The 18,100-nt window shown below is 41.1% G+C and overlaps 1 pseudogene; it reads right to left on the bottom strand.

Moving 5' to 3' along the window:
* Positions 1-240: 240 nt before the first annotated feature.
* On the bottom strand, positions 241-16,539 carry LOC129549957 (small ribosomal subunit protein uS2-like; annotated as a pseudogene).
* Between the last annotated feature and the right edge of the window lie 1,561 nt (positions 16,540-18,100).

Here is an 18,100-nt window from a genome sequence, read left to right on the forward strand (position 1 = left end):
CCAGAGTCACTGACGTATACAAACACCTGTTTCAAATGCTTGTCACATAGATGCATCCTTCCAAAGAGCAAGCACCTTGTCTTGTGAAGGTGAGGATAGCATGCTCACTTCTTTGTCAGTAGGATGAGAATTTTATACTTGTTTACATAAAAAGAATTAAGTAGTACTGCAACAGAGGATAATGCAGCACTGGGGAGAAACTATTGTTATTTTCTTAAGAACAGACATCCTTGCCCCTGGCTAGGAATAGACCTGCTTTTGTTTGGCGGGGTCCCGAGGATGAGACTGGATGCTGTAGATAGAAAAATCAGCTAGAAAATGTGTTACTCTTTTTTGAACTCTCCAGTCTATGTTTTGCTTAGGTTATTTAAATTTTGAGTTCATGCTAGTAACCATAGAGCAGTTGGATACTACGAGAAAGAAGAATGGAGGACAGAAGGAAAAGGAGAGGAAAGCTCCATTGGGAAGCATTTGAGAAAGAGAGACATTTAGAGTCCTCATGTCTAATGAGGATTGGGCTTAAGTTTCTGCCACGTGGTGTGTGACGTAACGTATTCTCCCCCTGTTTGCACCATCTCTTTAAACCATCCATTTTGTTATTACTGCTTGGCTGAGTTTTGAGCTCTCTATGAGAGAAAAGTGCTGGAAACAGCTTCCAGGTGATTTAGGAGCCATGGCTGAGGCTGGCCCAAGAAGTCTTTATGAGTGAATTTCATAAATGTGAATGATTTACAATTTATCCTTAAATCTGCCTGTTTCTCCCATATTAACTTAGAAGGTATGTGTCACCTAAACTCACTGTTAAGATTGGAGTGTGTGACTGTGATGTCAACTAGGGTTGTGCTGACATGTAATCCCCAACTTTCCCTGCTATCATACTTGATCTCTAAGTCATAGATGCTTCCATCCCTTCCTCCTGCTTATCTACCTGTGGTACTAAATTAATAACAAGTTTGGACCACTAGTGGAGAAGGAAATGGCAACCCACTCCAGTGTTCTTGCCTGGAGAATCCCAGGGACGGGGGAGCCTGGTGGGCTGCCGTCTATGGGGTTGCACAGAGTCGGACACGACTGAAGTGACTTAGCAGCAGCAGCAGCAGTTGGACCACTAGGGGTTTTTCTGAACATCAGTCCCCTACTTCCTCTTCAGTTCACTTCAGTTCAGTCGCTCAGTCGTGTCTGACTCTTTGCACCCTCATGGACTGCAGCACACTGGGCCTCCCTGTCCATCACCAACTCCCGGAGTTCACTCAAATTCATGTCCATAGAGTTGATGTCATCCAACCATCTCATCCTCTGTCATCCCCTTCTTCTACAACATTCAATCTTTCCCAGCATCAGGGTCTTTTCAAATGAGTCAGTTCTTCGCATCAGGTGGCCAAAGTATTAGAGTTTCAACTTCAACATCAGTCCTTCCAATGAATATTCAGGACTGATTTCCTTTAGGATGGACTGGTTGGATCTCCTTGCAGTCCAAGGGATTCTCAAGAGTCTTCTCCAACACCACAGCTCAAAAGCATCATTTCTTTGGCACTAAACTTTCTTTGTAGTCCAGCTCTCACATCCATACATGACCACTAGGAAAACTGTAGCCTTGACTAGACTGGCCTTTGTTGACAAAGTAATGTTTCTGCTTTTTAATATGCTGTCTAGGTTGGTCGTAGCTTTCCTTCCAAGGAGTAAGCGTCTTTTAATTTCATTTCAGGAGCTATAAAATTCTCCTACATCAAGAAATGATTAGAATAGTACTGTTAGCATAACCATTTTATACTTCTCCTGTCCAGAAAAGTTCTAGCTTCTTAATTTCCTATCTTAAATTTACTGATAGTATCAGATACCAGATTCAAGACAAGTGATGAGACAGTCATAGAAAGAGGAGTGTTCAGGAAAGCTCAGCTCACTCCTGGGAACTTACTTTCAGAGATTACATCCAGGGTCCTCTTGCTATCATTCCTTCGGTAAAATGTAAAGGAGCAAGATTTGCAGGGGTTTTTTGCTGTTGTTTTTTACAAGCCCATAAAAAAGAATAGTCAGCCCATGTGTCTAAAGAAGAAAACAAAAGTGTATTATTGATATGTGCTCCACGCGGGAAGCCTGATAGTTAAGAACTCAGATTCAAAAGCAATGTTGAAAGAAAACACACATCACTCAGAGATCTTATAGAAAGCCAAATTCTGATTGAGCAGGTCTGGGAAGAGGGCAGAGGGTCTGCATTTTAAATAACATCACCAGTGATACAGTTCTGCTACTAATAGCTATATATCTCACTTTGAGGGCTTCCCAGGTGGTGCTAGTGGCAAAGAACCCACCTGCCAATGCAGGAAATGACGCGGATTTGATCCCTGGGTCAGGAAGACCCCCTGGGGGAGGGTATAGCAACCCACTCTAGTATCCTTGCCTGAAGACTCTCATGGACAGGGGAGCCTGGCAAGCTACATTCTTGCCAGGGGTTGCAAAGAGTTGGGCATGACTGAAGGGACTTAGCCCGCATGCACACATCCCACTTTGAGTAGCAAAATTCTAGAGTCTAATTACATGAGTTCAAGTCCCGGTTCTTAACTTGCCCTAGCTGAATAACCCTGGGTAATTTATCATCGATATGACTTAATTTCCTCCTTTGTAAAGTGGGAATAATAATATTACTTATATATGTGATTTGCTGTGAAAGTTAAGAGACTTTACGTATAGTAGCATTGAGAAGACTATCTGGCCTTTGGTAGTTGCTCAATAAATTAAATACTTGGTGAATGAATTACTTAGCAGTAGGATAGAAGCGGGGGAAGGGTCTGTGCTTTTGAAACCAACTCTGTCTTCTTTTTTATTTGACCAGGCCATACAATTTGTGGAAGTTTTAGATCCTCCACCAGGGATTAAACCCATGCCCTTGGCAGTGAGAACACAGAGTCTTAACCACTGGACCAACAGGGAATTCCCCCAATTCTTTTTTTTTCCCCATAAAATAGTGATAGTAAAAAATCACATTAAAAAAGTTTTTATTGAACTATAATTGATTTACAAGATTATATTAGTTTCAGGTATACAGTGTAGTGATTCAGTGTTTTTCCAGATTATAGTCCATTAAAAGTTATTATAAGATAATGGCTATAATTCCCTGTGCTACATCCACGTACTTGTTACTTATCTATTTTATACATGGTGACTTGTACTGCTTAATCTCATATCCCTAGTTTGCCCTTCTCTCCTTTGATAACCACTAGTTTGTTTTCTCTATCTGTAAATCTGTTCATATGTGTCACAATTGAATACAATATGTATATTCCATTTCTTTTTGCATTTATCCATTGATAGGTATTTGGGTTGCTTCCATATCTTGGCTGTTGTAAATAATGCTACTAGGAATGTTAGATGCATGTATCTTTCATATTAGTGTTTTCATTTTTACTGGATATATACCCAGGAGTAGAAAAACTGAAACATGTGACAGTTTTATTTTCAATTTTTAAAGAAACCTCCATTTTGCTTTTTATAGTGTCTGCATCAATTTATATTCCCTACAACAGGGTATGAAGGTTCTCCTTTCTTCATATTCTCTCCTACGTTTGTTATTTGTGTTCTTTTTGATGATATCCATTCTGACATGTGTGAGATGATACTTCATTGCTCAAATTTCTTTTATAATTAGTAACGTTGAACAACTTTTCACATGCCTCTTGACCATCTGTATGTCTTCTTTGGAAAAATGTCTATTCAGGTCTTCAGCCCATTTTTTGATTGGATTCTTTAAATTTTTGGATATTGAGTTTCATAAGTTGTTTATGTATTTTGGATATTAACCTTTTGTTGGTCATATCATTCACAAATGTATTTTCCCATTCCAGTAGTTGTTTTTTTGTTTTATTGAAGGTTTCCTTTTCTGTGCAAATGGAAAGTTTAACTGGGTGCCATTTATCAACTTTTGCTTTTGTTTCTTTTGGCTTAGGAGACAGATTCAAAACTCTTTCATGTTTCCGTAAAAGAGTCATCTGCCCTTTCAGCTTCTAACTTTGTACTGTTGGTTGCCTTTGAGTCAACTCTGCAGAATCCAAATAACGGCTCAAAGGAGGAAAATGGGAAGCCTCTGAAGAATGTAATGGATTCTTTTCTTTACCACCGAAGGGCAGGAAACGATCAGATTTATATTGAAGAAAATCACTCTGAGAGCACATGGGAGACAGATAATAGAAGCTGGACAAAATTAGGGCTGGGGAAAGACAGTTACAGACTATTATAATTGGCCAGGTAAGAGAAAAAATGAACCTGCGACTAGTGTAGTTGAGAGAGTTGCAAAGAAGGGGGTCAGTACAAACACCATTAAGGACGTTGACTTGACAAGACATGGCATTACATAGTGGATACAGTTGTGGTTTAGGGAAAAGGATGGAAGGTGTCTTGTTTTCTAGCTTGGGTAAGAAGATAAATCTTGGGAATGATTTGCAAAGATTTGTGAAGGGAGAGGGAATATGTCCCAAAGGGTACGAATAAAGCAGAAAGGAAATAAGATGGGAATAGGATGAACTTTGGACACATTGAAAGTGACTGCAGAGCTAGATAACCATGGGAAATTGGAAATCTAGGTCTGGAGTTGAGGAGACATATATGTTGACCAGACAACTGGGAAGTCAACAGCATTTGTCTGTTAAGGCCCCTGAAGTGAATGAATCTATCCAGGGAAGTATGAGATGTAGGAAGAGGTAAATACAAAATGGGGACCATGAAGGAAACTGAGAAGGAAGAATGGAAGAAGAGGAAAGAAAGCCGAAACAGAGTTCTGGCAGAAAGCCAAGAGAGGTGTGTTTCACCAGTGAGGGGATGGTCAATAGAGCCAAATTCCACAAAACAACATCGACACCACCAGAAACCGGTTCTCCCTCAGTGATTCAGTGACTCTGTCAACACCACAGCATGATTCTAGGCTCTCAGTGTCAAAGTCCCGTATCTTTCTTTGACTCATCCTGCTTCCTCATTTTCTATATTTAAGGCACTAAGATTTCCTTCCCATTCCTTGATATCCCTTCCTTTTTCTGTAAGCCTGGTACCATATCTATTCCCTTCAATACTTTTATATTTTTTAACTTGAAAGATTGATTTTGTTTAGGAACATAATACATAGGAGCCCCTATGTATTTAAGTATCAAGAACTGTGTAAGAATAATAAACATCAAGTTTAGGATAAGGATTACCTCTGCAGCGGGTGGGACCATTATGACTCAGGAAGGGAGCAATTTCAGCTGTATAAATAATGTTCAGCACTTAAGTTGGTGAAGGATCATAGATTTAAGTGTCCTCATATTTAAATAATAATAAAAAAAATACTATTTATGAAATGCTTTATAATGACATCACCCTGATATTCAAGTTTCTAAGTTCTCAATTTGGGATCTTATTCCCTGTCTCACCTTACTTCCCATAATTCTTTGCAATATTCTCTTCTGAGTCTGGTTCCTCTCTGTATCATTCAAAAAGGTCAATGTCTAGTGAGTTACCTTGCCTTCTTTCAGTATTAGTGTCCTCCTGTCAGGAGTTCATCTCCACTCAGTCGAATTATTCCTTTCCAAAATCTTTCCAGTTCTTTTAGCTCAGAAACCTTTGTTGTGGATTTCTTTGTTGGACATAAACTTCCCACCTTCTGAAATCTCTTGAGAGTGTGTGTATGTGTGTGTCTGTGTGTGTGGGAGAGACAGAGAAAGAGGGAGAGGGAGAAAGAGAGAGGGAGAGACATCCTTTATCTATCACTTTCAAATCTATTTGCATGATTTTTAATTTATTTATTTTAATTGGAGGCTAATTACTTTACAATGTTGTAGTGGTTTTGCCATACATTGACATGAATCTGCCCCGGGTGTACATGTATTCCCCATCCTGAACCCTCCTCCCACCTCCCTCCCCATCCTATCCCTCTGGGTCATCCCAGTGCACCAGCCTTGAGTGCCCTGTCTCATGCATCGAACCTGGACTGGTGGTCTGTTTCACATATGATAATATACATGTTTCAATGCTATTCTGTCAAATCATCCCACCCTCGCCTTCTCCCACAGACTCCAAAAGACTGTTATTTTTTTTTCATTTTCAATATTTAATAGCTTTGATCTATGAACAAGACTGTAAGACAGAAAATTAAAAAGTATGACCGAAATAAATGAAGTAAATCCTCAATAGATATGAAAACATCCCATGATAGTGAAATCAATTAACATAGTTATTAGGACTTTAATGCACAGACACATTTCCAGATTCGATGTGATCAGAATTCATATTTGGCAAAAAATACAAAAGCTGATTTTAACAGTCATATTATTTTTCTTTGTACCCCTAAAAAGAAAAACAAACATGAAAAACTAAATCGAACTTGGAGACTCACATTTCCCAATGTCATATGTCAGTATACAAAGCAAGAGCATATCAAACTTTGTAATACTACCATTAACATATGCATTTAAATGAAATTGGATGAAATACCCCAAAATAAACACATACTTCTAGACTCAATGTTTCACAACACAGATAACATTCAGTGAATGAAACTGAGACGGTAACAGGCAAGAAGGCCAGAGGTCTCCAAATGGAGGAAATAGGCTGCAAGTGTCAGACATTTTTTATCTCTCTCTTAAGAGGCAGGAGGAAACAAACTAGTGTTATCTTTTTTCCCCTTCTCTATGCAAATTTAAAAAGAAGTTTTCTCTTAAAATTCTGTGTTGCTATAATGACACCTGGTTCCACTTGAACTTTTCTCAAACTTTGAGCTAACCAAGGCATTTTTCTTAGGGAAATGTTTGCCTTAAGCTATGTGAATGTACTAAGTATTTACCCTAGACTCTATCTTCAAGTAGGTTCTGCCTAAAGGCTCAGAACTGACTTGACAAACCAATATGCTTTAGTCATACATTGTTCTCCTAATCTATGTTAATGAAGCTATATATTTGCTCATGTCACTCGTTTTATGGCCCAGGATGACTCACCTGGTGCCGCCGTTATCTCCATGTATCTTGTGGGTGAGGGGCCTGCTGCCATTCCTTTCTGGTGGCTCAGAGGTTAAAGCGTCTGCCTCCAATGCGGGAGACCCTGGTTCGATCCCTGGGTCTGGAAGATCCCCTGGGAGAAGGAAGTGGTAACCCACTCCAGTATTCTTGCCTGGAGAATCCCATGGACGGAGAAGCCTGGTAGGCTACATACAGTCCACGGGGTCGCAAAGAGTCGGACATGACTGAGCGACGGAATGGAACGGAATAGCTATAGAAGGGCTTCCCTGGTGGCTCAGAGTTTAAAGCGTCTGCCTCCAGTGTGGTAGACCCGGGTTTGATCCCTGGGTCGGGAAGATCCCCTGGAGAAGGAAATGGTAACCCACTCCAGTATTCTTGCCTGGAGAATCCCGTGGATGGAGAAGCCTGATAGGCTACAGTCCATGGGGTTGCAAAGAGTCGGACATGACTGAGTGACTTTAATCAATAATAATAATCAATAGCTATATAACATCCAGTTAAAGATGAGTAGGGGGGCACTCTTTCTGCCTCCTTCTGATGCAAAAGACTGTTCTTTACTTCTGTGTTTCTTTATGCTGTCTCGCATGTAGGATCATCATTACCATCTTTCTAAATTCTATATATATGCGTTAATATACTGTATTGGTGTTTTTCTTTCTGACTTACCTCACTCTGATATTTTTATCAATATAGTTCAGTAATTCTAATCCTGGTAACACGTTAAAATTATCTGAGGAGTTCTCATGAAATACTGGGTTGACCGAAAAAGTTCATGCGCTGTTACCCGAACGAACTTTTTGGCCAACCAAATGTTATTTTTCTGGGCTTCTACTCAAACAAACCTGAATGACAGGAATTAAGAAAAACTTCTAAGGCAATTCTAATAGCATAATTCTAGCATGATCATGCTTTGAAGACAGGGGCCACCTTTTCTTAAATGCCTCTGCTGCTGCTAAGTCGCTTCAGTCATGTCCGACTCTGTGCGACCCCATAGATGGCAGCCGACCAGGCTCCACTGTCCCTGGGATTCTCCAGGCAAGAACACTGGAGTGGGTTGCCATTTCCTTCTCCAAAATGTCTCTACACTAGTGCATAATTTCACATCTGAGTACGTGAACCACGTGAATATGAGCTTAAATATCAGTTTCATTCAATGCAACCAGGAGAAGCTAATAATCTTAAAAAAACTGTTGCACTATTCTTCTTCTGACATTGTAATATATAAAGAAGTCCTCTTAGCAGTAACTTGACCTTCAACAGTTCAGTGTCATGAATATTTGGAAGCAGGTTGCCTTAATGTGCATGCATGAACAGCCAGACTGAAATTGAACACTGACTGAGTGACGCTAAATACTGCAGTCCAAGGAGGCAAGGCCATAAATAAGAGCTTTTAGTTCCAATGTCTGACAACTGATCCTTAATGCCAGAAAGGCTCAGAGTAGCAGTTCAGTTCAGTTCAGTCGCTCAGTCGTGTCCGACTCTTTGCGACCCCATGAATCACAGCACACCAGGCCTCCCTGTCCATCACCAACTCCCGGAGTTCACTCAAACTCATGTCCATTGAGTCGGTGATGCCATCCAGCCATCTCATTCTCTGTCGTCCCCTTCTCCTCCCGCCCCCAACCTTTCCCAGCATCAGAGTCTTTTCCAGTGAGTCAACTCATCGCGTGAGGTGGCCAAAGTATTGGAGTTTCAGCTTTAGCATCAGTCCTTCCAGTGAACACCCAGGATTGATCTCCTTTACAATGGACTGGTTGGATCTCCTTGCAGTCCAAAGGACTCTCAAGAGTCTTCTCCAGCACCACAGTTCAAAAGCATCAATTCTTCGGCGATCAGCTTTCTTCACAGTCCAACTCTCACATCCATACATGACCACTGGAAAAACCATAGCCTTGACTAGACGGACCTTTGTTGGCAAAGTAATGTCTCTGCTTTTTAATGTACTATCTAGGTTGGTCATAACTTTCCTTCCAAGGAGTAAGCGTTTTTTAATTTCATGGCTGCAATCAGCATCCGCAGTAGACAATCATAAAAAAAATACAGCATGAAGAATGTAGGGCATTTAGTAAAAAGAATCACAGATGTAGAAAATAAATTTATGGTTACCGAGGGGGGAAGTGGGAGGGTGAATTGGGAGAGTGGTATTGACATATACACTATTGACACTGTGTAAAAATAAATAATAAATGAGAACTTATTGTGTAGCACAGGGAACTCTACTCAAGGCTCTGTGATGACCTGAATGGGAAGGAAATCTAGAAAAGAGTGGGTATATGTATACATATAACTGATTCACTTCGCTGCACTGCAGAAACAAACAAATTATTATTGTAAAGCAACTATACTCCAATAAAGATTAACTAAAATAAATAAATGAAGTTATAGGTATATTAGAAAAAAAATGATAATGCAAAGGTGTTTAAAAAGTTGGTCAGAATAATATACAGCAGTGGGATAAATCCTGTTCTAATTCTCCAAATTAAGTCATAAATGCTTATAACTTGTGTGTTGCATTGCTCTTTACAGGCAAATGATATTTAAATGCCTAAAGTTGCTTTATCTATGCTAGTTATGTCAAAATGATACATTTCTATGTATTTGCAATAGTCTTAATGGCAAGAGTTAGATAATTACTTATATCATTGGTATACCATCAGAAAAGAGAAGGTATTTTTAATCCAATTTTTCAAAAGGAAATTGAGAAGATGTATGAGATAACTTTTAATGTCTCTTCCAACCTTAAGAATCTTTTACTTAACTATTTCTATCTATCTGTCTTCAAGCTCACCGATTCTCTCCTTGCCATGTCACATCTTCTGATAGACACGATTTTTGTTTCAGTTGCAGTGTTTTTTGACTTCTTGCATTTCCTGTCAGTTTTTTCTTAGATTTTCCACCTCTCTGCTTCCACCTCTCTTGCTCGGTGTCCACTTTTCCCCATTAGAGCCCTTATGGTATTAGTCACAGTTATTAGTTTCATTAAAAAAAAACTTTTAGAAATTGCTTATTTTCCCTCAATCTTATTTCTATTTTCTGTATAAGAGTCTGCGGACAAAATTAGTTTAAGGCCACTCATTGGCTCTTCCTACATGTTCAGTGGTGAGCAGTGGGAACTGCAAACTAGTCATCAATAGAAAACTGCTGAAAAGGCACACTACTTGCCTTCAGACCAACCTGCAACCTCAGGTCGAGTAGAAGTAAACTCAGAAACTGGGGCAGTGCATTCATTCTGAAATGTCTCTTTGGTCCCAGCCTTTTCAGCAGCACCCTGCTCATCTTTTTCAATCTCTTTAGGATTTCTGTAGAAGCAGAGATTAGGCATGACCTCCCATGAGTGTACCTGGGAGATGGTGCCATCCATACACAGAACTTCCAGGGAAGCATCACCACATCAGACTTGCTGAGTGATCTCCATTATTGGTACATGGATGGCCATGTCCACATAGCACAGAGGAGAGTCTGTGTCACACAGAGCAAGAGAAGGAAGATTCCTCTATGAGAGACTAGTTGTCAGTATTGGGATCAGTAACCACCAGAAGTGTCAGCTCCAAGCAGCCTGGATGTGGTTCCAAGCTCCAGCAGTGAAGCAGTTAGCAATGGAAGTCACTTTGTGGCAGCAACAAACTTCAGCTCCACTTGTGGGTCAGTATTCCTGAATGATATGCTATTGACATCAGCTGGGTTTTCAAAGGCAACAAAGGCCCCAGCTCCCAGCTTCTCTCAGGTTTTCTTCAGATTTGTGATGTAGATGCTATGGCTCAGTGAGTAAAGAATCTACTTTCAATGGAGAAGATACAGGAGATGTGGGTTCGATCCCTGGGTCTGGGAGACCTCCATGGAGGAGGAAATGGCAACTCACTCTAGTAATCTGGCCTGGAGTATCCCATGGGCAGGGGAGCCTGGTGGGCTACAGTCCACAGGGTCCAAAGAGTTGGCCCGGACTGAGCACTCATGCTTGCCACCCCTTGCCTTTTGTGACTATTCCATTTAGAAGTCAGGATTGGTATCACCTAAGTGGGTTTCAACTGAGAGGAATTTGAGGACATCTTCCTCTTTTATTTGCAGGAAACCAAGGGCTCTGACCACTGAAAGTTTTCCTGTAAGTTACCACAGAACCCAGAACAGTGTTGTGTGGACTCCTCTCCGGGTAGCATTTGTTGTTGTTCGGTTGCTCAGTTGTGTCTAACTCTTTGTGACCCCATGGACTGCAGCACTCCAGGCTTCCCTGTCCTTCACCATCTCCCAGAGCTTGCTCAAACTCGTGTCCATGGAGACGGTAATGTCATCCAACCGTCTCGTCCTCTGTCATCCCCTTCTTCTTCTGCCTTCAATCTTTCCGAGTATCAGGGTCTTTTCTAATGAGTCAGCTTTTCACATCAGGCAGCATATAAAGAAAGACTAATCACAGTTATTTTCAGTTCCGTCTGGTAATCCCCAAATCTGTGTCACATCTGAGTTGAGTTCTAATGCTTGTTCTGTCTTCACTTCATACTGTGTTTTTAATTGCCTTTGGAAGGCCTTGTAATTTTTTGTTGAGAGGTAAATATGACGTGCATGAATAATTAGAATGAGGTAAAGAGGGCTTCAGGATGAGGATTTATGTTAATTTTTGCTGGGGCAATAGTTTCTAGAAGATTCATATTCATCAAACCTCCTTGTTTTGGTTTTCTTCCTGACATTGGGCTTCCCTGAGAATGCCTCTTCAGAGGAAGTCTGCTTCTTGTAGGACTAAGAGATGTAATCCAGGGTTTTACTGGAGCCCTGTTGGTGTGGCAGTATGGTGTGGGCAAGGGGAGCATTCTATAATCCTTCAGTTAAATTTCAGTGTTTTAATCAGCTTTGTCCTTGAACTGTGACCTTCACAGGTGTTTCTCTGTGATACAGCTTCACCCACCCGCCCACCTCCATGGACTCCCTTCCCTGGCTGCAGCCTTCCCAACCTATTTCCTTGAACCTCTGATCCCTGTTGACTATGTTTTTGGTTTTGTTTTCCCTCTCTAGGCAAACAGCTGACTCATTGAAAAAGACCCTGATGCTGGGAAAGATTGAAGGCAGAAGGAGAAGAAGGCAACAGAGGATGAGATGGTTGGATGGCATCACTGATGCAGTGGACAGGAACCTGGGCAAACTCCAGGAGATGGTGAAGTACAGGGAAGCGTTGTGTGCTGCAGTCCACGGAGTCACACAGAGTCAGACACGACTTGGTGACTGAAAAACAAAAAAAGGTGAAACAGGAAGCCTGTGGGGTGAGGGGAGTGGTTGGAGTGGGAGGGATTCCCTTCCACCAACCGGAATTGTTGTTCAGTTGTTCAGTCGTGTCTGACTCTTTGTGACTTCATGGACTGTAGCACGCCAGGCTTCCCTGACCTTCACCATCTCCCAGAGCTTGCTCAAACTCATGTCCATTGAGTTGGTGATGCCATCCAACCATCTCATCCTCTGTCCGCTCCTTCTCCTACCTTCAATCTTTCCCAGCATCAGAGTCTTTTCTAATGAGGCAGCTCTTCAGATCAGATGTCCAAAGTATTGGAGCTTCAGCTTTAGCATCAGTCCTTCCAATGAACACCCAGGACTGATCTCCTTTAGAATGGACTGGTTGGATCTCCTTGCAGTCCAAGGGACTCTCAAGAGTCTTCTCCAACAGCACAGTTCAAAAGCATCAATTCTTTGGTTCTCTGCCTTTTTTATGGTCCAACTCTCACATCCATACATGACTACTGGAAAAACCTTCAACTGGGATATGGTTCAGAAAAAAGTCCTTTTGCCAGGAGAATATCCCTTGTTATGGTTGGACTGTTGGTTTACTTCACAGTGATTACTCTTTCCATCCACGCAAGAGCCACAGGGATCTTTGTTGGATCTTCATAGTGAGAACCTAGTGGAGATTCAAAAACTCAAAGCCCATGAAAGTGTGGGGGCCCTCGTAAAACTGCAGCCCTAGGAGTTTCTCACTCTTAACGCTAGTCCATATTCAGTTTCCAGCTATTCAACAAAATTAACATTTCAGTGTTCCTACAGTTTATGGCTCCAGCAACTTTCGGCCCAGGTCAGCAAGTCTTACCTATGTCTCTCTGGAGGAATTTGCCTCTTCAGATTTTTGCCTGGCAATTTGTCCTGAAACCTCAGTTCTCTGATGGATTCAAGAGCAGACGTGGCTTTTCAGTTGGGTCAGCTTTTTATTGTTGTAGGGACAACAGTGGCAACTTCCAAGGTTTTTATCTGTCAGAGTGAACCCAGAAGGCTAACTAAGTTATATAGAATTGTAGATTTCTAAACTTGTAGGCACACATAGTAATTAAACACAGATTTTAAAATGTTCTACTGGAACTAAATATACTACCATTGAAAAATATTTTAAAACATTAGGAAAATTGTTAGTATTTAATATTTGTTGAAGGTTAATGTTTTGATTTTTGTCAGTTTTCACTGTTGACACAGTGAATGTTGTCTTTAGTAATTTCATTTATGAAAATGCTGCTTCTCAATTAATAAACATAGCAATAGCAATCACTGCCAATTTCATGAAATCTTCCTCAGAGACTACATTATTTCCACTCAATTAATCAAGAGTAATGTTTGTTCTTATTTTATTCTGTAGATTTATTTTGGGGATTAATATGTTTATTTGAATAACTCAGGATATCTGGATACTTTGATCAAGTTCAGCATTTCACTATACAGTGAAACTTTATTTATTAATCTATTCGCTACTTTTAAAATCACACTTAGTGTCACAATCTCAGGATTATTTTGATTACTGAAGCTTTTGGGGAGTAAATGGAACATACTGTTACTGACGGTTTTTAGAATATGCTACATCCAAATATGGATGCACTCTTGAATAGTTTAAGTTGAAGGCATTTGAGAAATGAAATGTGCTAGAAAGACTCTTGGTTGTTCTCTGAAGCAGGTCACAATGACCTCAAGTGAGAGGTGCCCTCTCTTTTTTTAAAAAAATTAATTAATCAACTAACTTTTGGCTGCCCTGTGTCTTTGTTGCTGCACACTGTTTTCCCTAGTTATGGTGAGTGAGGGCTACTCTAACTGTGAGATTCAGGCTGCTCACTGTGGTGACTTGACTTGCGGAGTGCAGGCTCAGCAGTTGTGATACACAGGCTTAGTTGCTCCACGGCATGTGGAATCTTCCTGGACCAGGGATCGAACCCATGTCCCCTGCATTGGCAGGTGTATTCTTAACCACTGGACTACCAGGGAAGTCCTAAAGGTGCCCTCTCTATACCAGGAGGTAAGGAGTGTCCTGATTTTTGAATGTGAACGAATAGGTCTTGCAAAGATTCTCCCAGTTTCCTACATTGAGCTCATATCTTTTTCATCTTATGACATATTTATACAACTTGTCACTCTTCATCAAATTCAGCATAAAAACATGCAGGTTTACCAGTTTCTTTGGGTCTTCACTTCCTTAGGAGGGCTCTTGTGTCACATAAAACTTACATTTTTAAGCTAAATACATTTGTAATGGTTTCCTCTAATTAACCTGCCTTTTGTTACAGAGATCCAGCCAAGAACCTGGAAGGGTAGAAAGAAAATGATATTTTTTCTTCCAGACATTACAAAGAAATTTTTATTTTTGTCTTTTGTTTTCTTTTAGTTTGAGGTCCTCATTGACAGATGTTGTAACAAATGATTAACATTATCCAGATTTAAATGAGTGTTATTTTGGCATAACATAATGAGTTCAGTTCAGTTCAGTTCAGTCGCTCAGTCGTGTCCGACTCTCCGCGACCCCATGAATCACAGCACGCCAGGCCTCCCTGTCCATCACCAACTCCCGGAGTACACTCAAACTCATGTCCACAGAGTTGGTGATGCCATCCAGCCATCTCATTCTCTGTCGTCCCCTTCTCCTCCCGCTCCCAACCTTTCCCAGCATCAGAGTCTTTTCCAGTGAGTCAACTCGTCGCATGAGGTGGCCAAAGTATTGCAGTTTCAGCTTTAGCATCAGTCCCTCCAATGAACATCCAGGATTGATCTCCTTTAGAATGGACTGGTTGGATCTCCTTGCAGTATAAGGGACTCTCAAGAGTCTTCTTGATATCTTGTCTCACTCGTCAGGCCAATTGTGGGTCAGAGGTGGGTGTGTTTGTGTGTGTGTGTGTGTGCTAAGTCACTTCAGCTGTGTCAGACTCTTTACAATCCCTCTTTGTCCAGGCAAGAATACTGGAGTGTGCTGCCATGCCCTCCTCCAGGGGATCTTCCCAACCCAGGGACTGAACCCACGTCTCCTATGTCTCCTGCACTGGCAGGAAGGTTCTTTACCTCTACACTTTGTTTAAGATTGTGGTTTCAATTGGCCAGTCCGGGGAAGCAGGGTTGCCTCTGTGTAACTCAATCACATTGGTGGTTTCTTGAATTGCTCTGTAAGTATAGGCTTAAATAGATACAAATTTAAATGGGGCTATATTCTCTTGAGAGTTCCTTGGACTGCAGGGAAATCCAACCAGTCCATTCTAAAGGAGATCAATCCTGGGTGTTCATTGGAAGGACTTATGCTAAAGCTGAAACTGCAATACTTTGGCCACCTCATGTGACGAGTTGACTCACTGGAAAAGAGTCTGATGCTAGGAGGGATTGGGGGTGGGAGGAGACGGGGACGGCAGAGAATGAGATGGCTGGATGGTATCACCAACTCGATGGACATGAGTTTGAGTGAACTCCTGGAGTTGGTGATGGACAGGGAGGCCTGGTGTGCTGTGGTTCATGGGGTCGCAAAGAATCAGACACGACTAAGTGACTGAACTGAACTGATATTCTCAGTTGGGCTTCCCAGGTGGCTAAGTGGTAAAGAATCCTCCTGCAATGTAGGAGACCTGAGTTCCATCCCTGAGTTGCTAAGATCCCCTGGAGGCGGGCATGGTGACCCACGCCACTGTTCTTGCTTGGAGAATCCCAGGGACAGAGAAGCCTGGTGGGATTCAGTTTATAGGTTCTCAAAGAGTTGGGCATGACTGAAGCAACTGAGCCTGCACATACATAATCTTAGTTGAAGTAACGTGAAACTTTGAAATTCTCTGGGACAATGAAGAAGGTAAAATTTGAAGCCTAGTACTTCTGGATGCAGTTCATGAAGAATGGAAACTAGTTGGGATTTCTCACTTTTTTAGTGGAGTGAAATTTACAAAAAAAGACCCCATTTTTTTTTTAATCAGTCTGAATTCCCTGTATAGGTATCTGACTTGTCTAGGAAGAAAGTTTGTGTAATTTCTCCTAGTCAGTTCAATCTCCTTCTCTCACATAACTATTTCACGCATATTCTCCTTTCTACCAAAGCTCCCAACAACTCTCCCTTTCTTCTCATTTTTAACTGATGAAGTTATTACTTATTTCATGGAAAAAAATACCAATCTGCCAACCTTCATCTGTAATCATATATCCTGTATTCCCTCCTGTAGTTAAACATGATGTCTCTTATCACCTCTTACCTGTTCAAAGCCTTCACTCCTGTAAATATCCCCTTTCTCTTCCATTAAAAAAGAAGAAGGGGAAAAAAAGGACAACAAGCTCACCTTGATTCCATATTTCCTTCAGGGACATTTTCCATTTCTCTGCTCCCTCTTACAGCCAAATCTTTTAAAAACAATTGTCTCTACCCATTGTCTATAATTTTTGATTTGCCTCACTCCCTTGAACCTACTCCATTCTCCTTCTTACCTCTTTTTCTCCATAAAAACTGTCTGTTCAAGGTCACCAGTTACTTCAATGCAGCCAAATTCAATAGGCAATTCTCAGTGTTGATATAGCCTTACCTGTAAGCAGCTTTGTCCCATGAACAGCTTTTGTTACAAAAGATCATCCCTTCCTTCCTGAAAGACTTTTATTCACTCCATGTCAAGACCTTCCTTCCCAGTCTGCTTTTTGGAACTCATTTCTGCCTATTTTGATAGTTTCTAAGATCGGCTCAAAAAAGGACAGAAATGGTATGGACCTAACAGAAGCAGAAGATATTAAGAAGAGGTGGCAAGAATATACAGAAGAACTGTACAAAAAAGATCTTCATGACCAAGATAGTCACGATAACGTGATCACTGACCTAGAGCCAGACATATTGGAATGTGAAGTCAAGTGGGCCTTAGAAAGCATCACTACGAACAAAGCTAGTGGAGGTGATGGAATTCCAGTTGAGCTATTACAAATCTTGAAAAATGATGCTGTGAAAGTGCTGCACTCAATATGCCAGCAAATTTGGAAAACTCAGTAGTGGCCACAGGACTGGAAAAGGTCAGTCTTCATTCCAATCCCAAAGAAAGGGAATGCCAAAGAATGCTCAAACTACCGCACAATTGCACTCATTTCAAACGCTAGTAAAGTCATGCTCAAAATTCTCCTAGCCAGGCTTCAGCAATATGTGAACCATGAACTCCCAGATGTTCAAGCAGGTTTTAGAAAAGGCAGAGGCACCAGAGATCAAATTGCCAACATCCGCTGGATCATGGAGAAAACAAGAGAGTTCCAGAAAAAAATCTATTTCTGCTTCATTGACTATGCCAAAGCCTTTGACTGTGTGGATCACAATAAACTGTGGAAAATTCTGAAAGAGATGGGAATAGCAGACCACCTGACCTGAGTCTTGAGAAACCTGTATGCAGGTCAGGAAGCAACAGTCAGAACTGTACATGGAACAACAGACTGGTTCCAAATAGGAAAAGGAGTACGTCAAGGCTGTATATTGTCACCTTACTTATTTAACTTATATTCAGAGTACATCATGAGGAACGCTAGGCTGGAAGAAGCACAAGCTGGAATCAAGATTGCTGGGAGACATATCAATAACCTCAGATATGCAGATGACACTACCCTTATGGCAGAAAGTGAAGAGGAACTCAAAAGCCTCTTGATGAAAGTGAAAGAGGAGAGTGAAAAGGTTGGCTTGAAGCTCAACATTCAGAAAACAAAGATCATGGCATCTGATCCCATCACTTCATGGGAAATAGATGGAAAAACAGTGGAAACAGTGTCAGACTTTATTTTTTTGGGCTCCAAAATCACTGCGGATACTGATTGCAGCCATGAAATTAAAAGACACTTACTCCTTGGAAGGAAAGTTATGACCAACCTTGATAGTATATTAAAAAGCAGAGACATTACTTTGCCAACCAAGGTCC

This window comes from Moschus berezovskii, chromosome 1, assembly GCF_049115385.1.
Source record: "Moschus berezovskii isolate FMDL1 chromosome 1, NW_MosBer_1.0, whole genome shotgun sequence".
Taxonomy (NCBI): Eukaryota; Metazoa; Chordata; class Mammalia; order Artiodactyla; family Moschidae; genus Moschus; species Moschus berezovskii.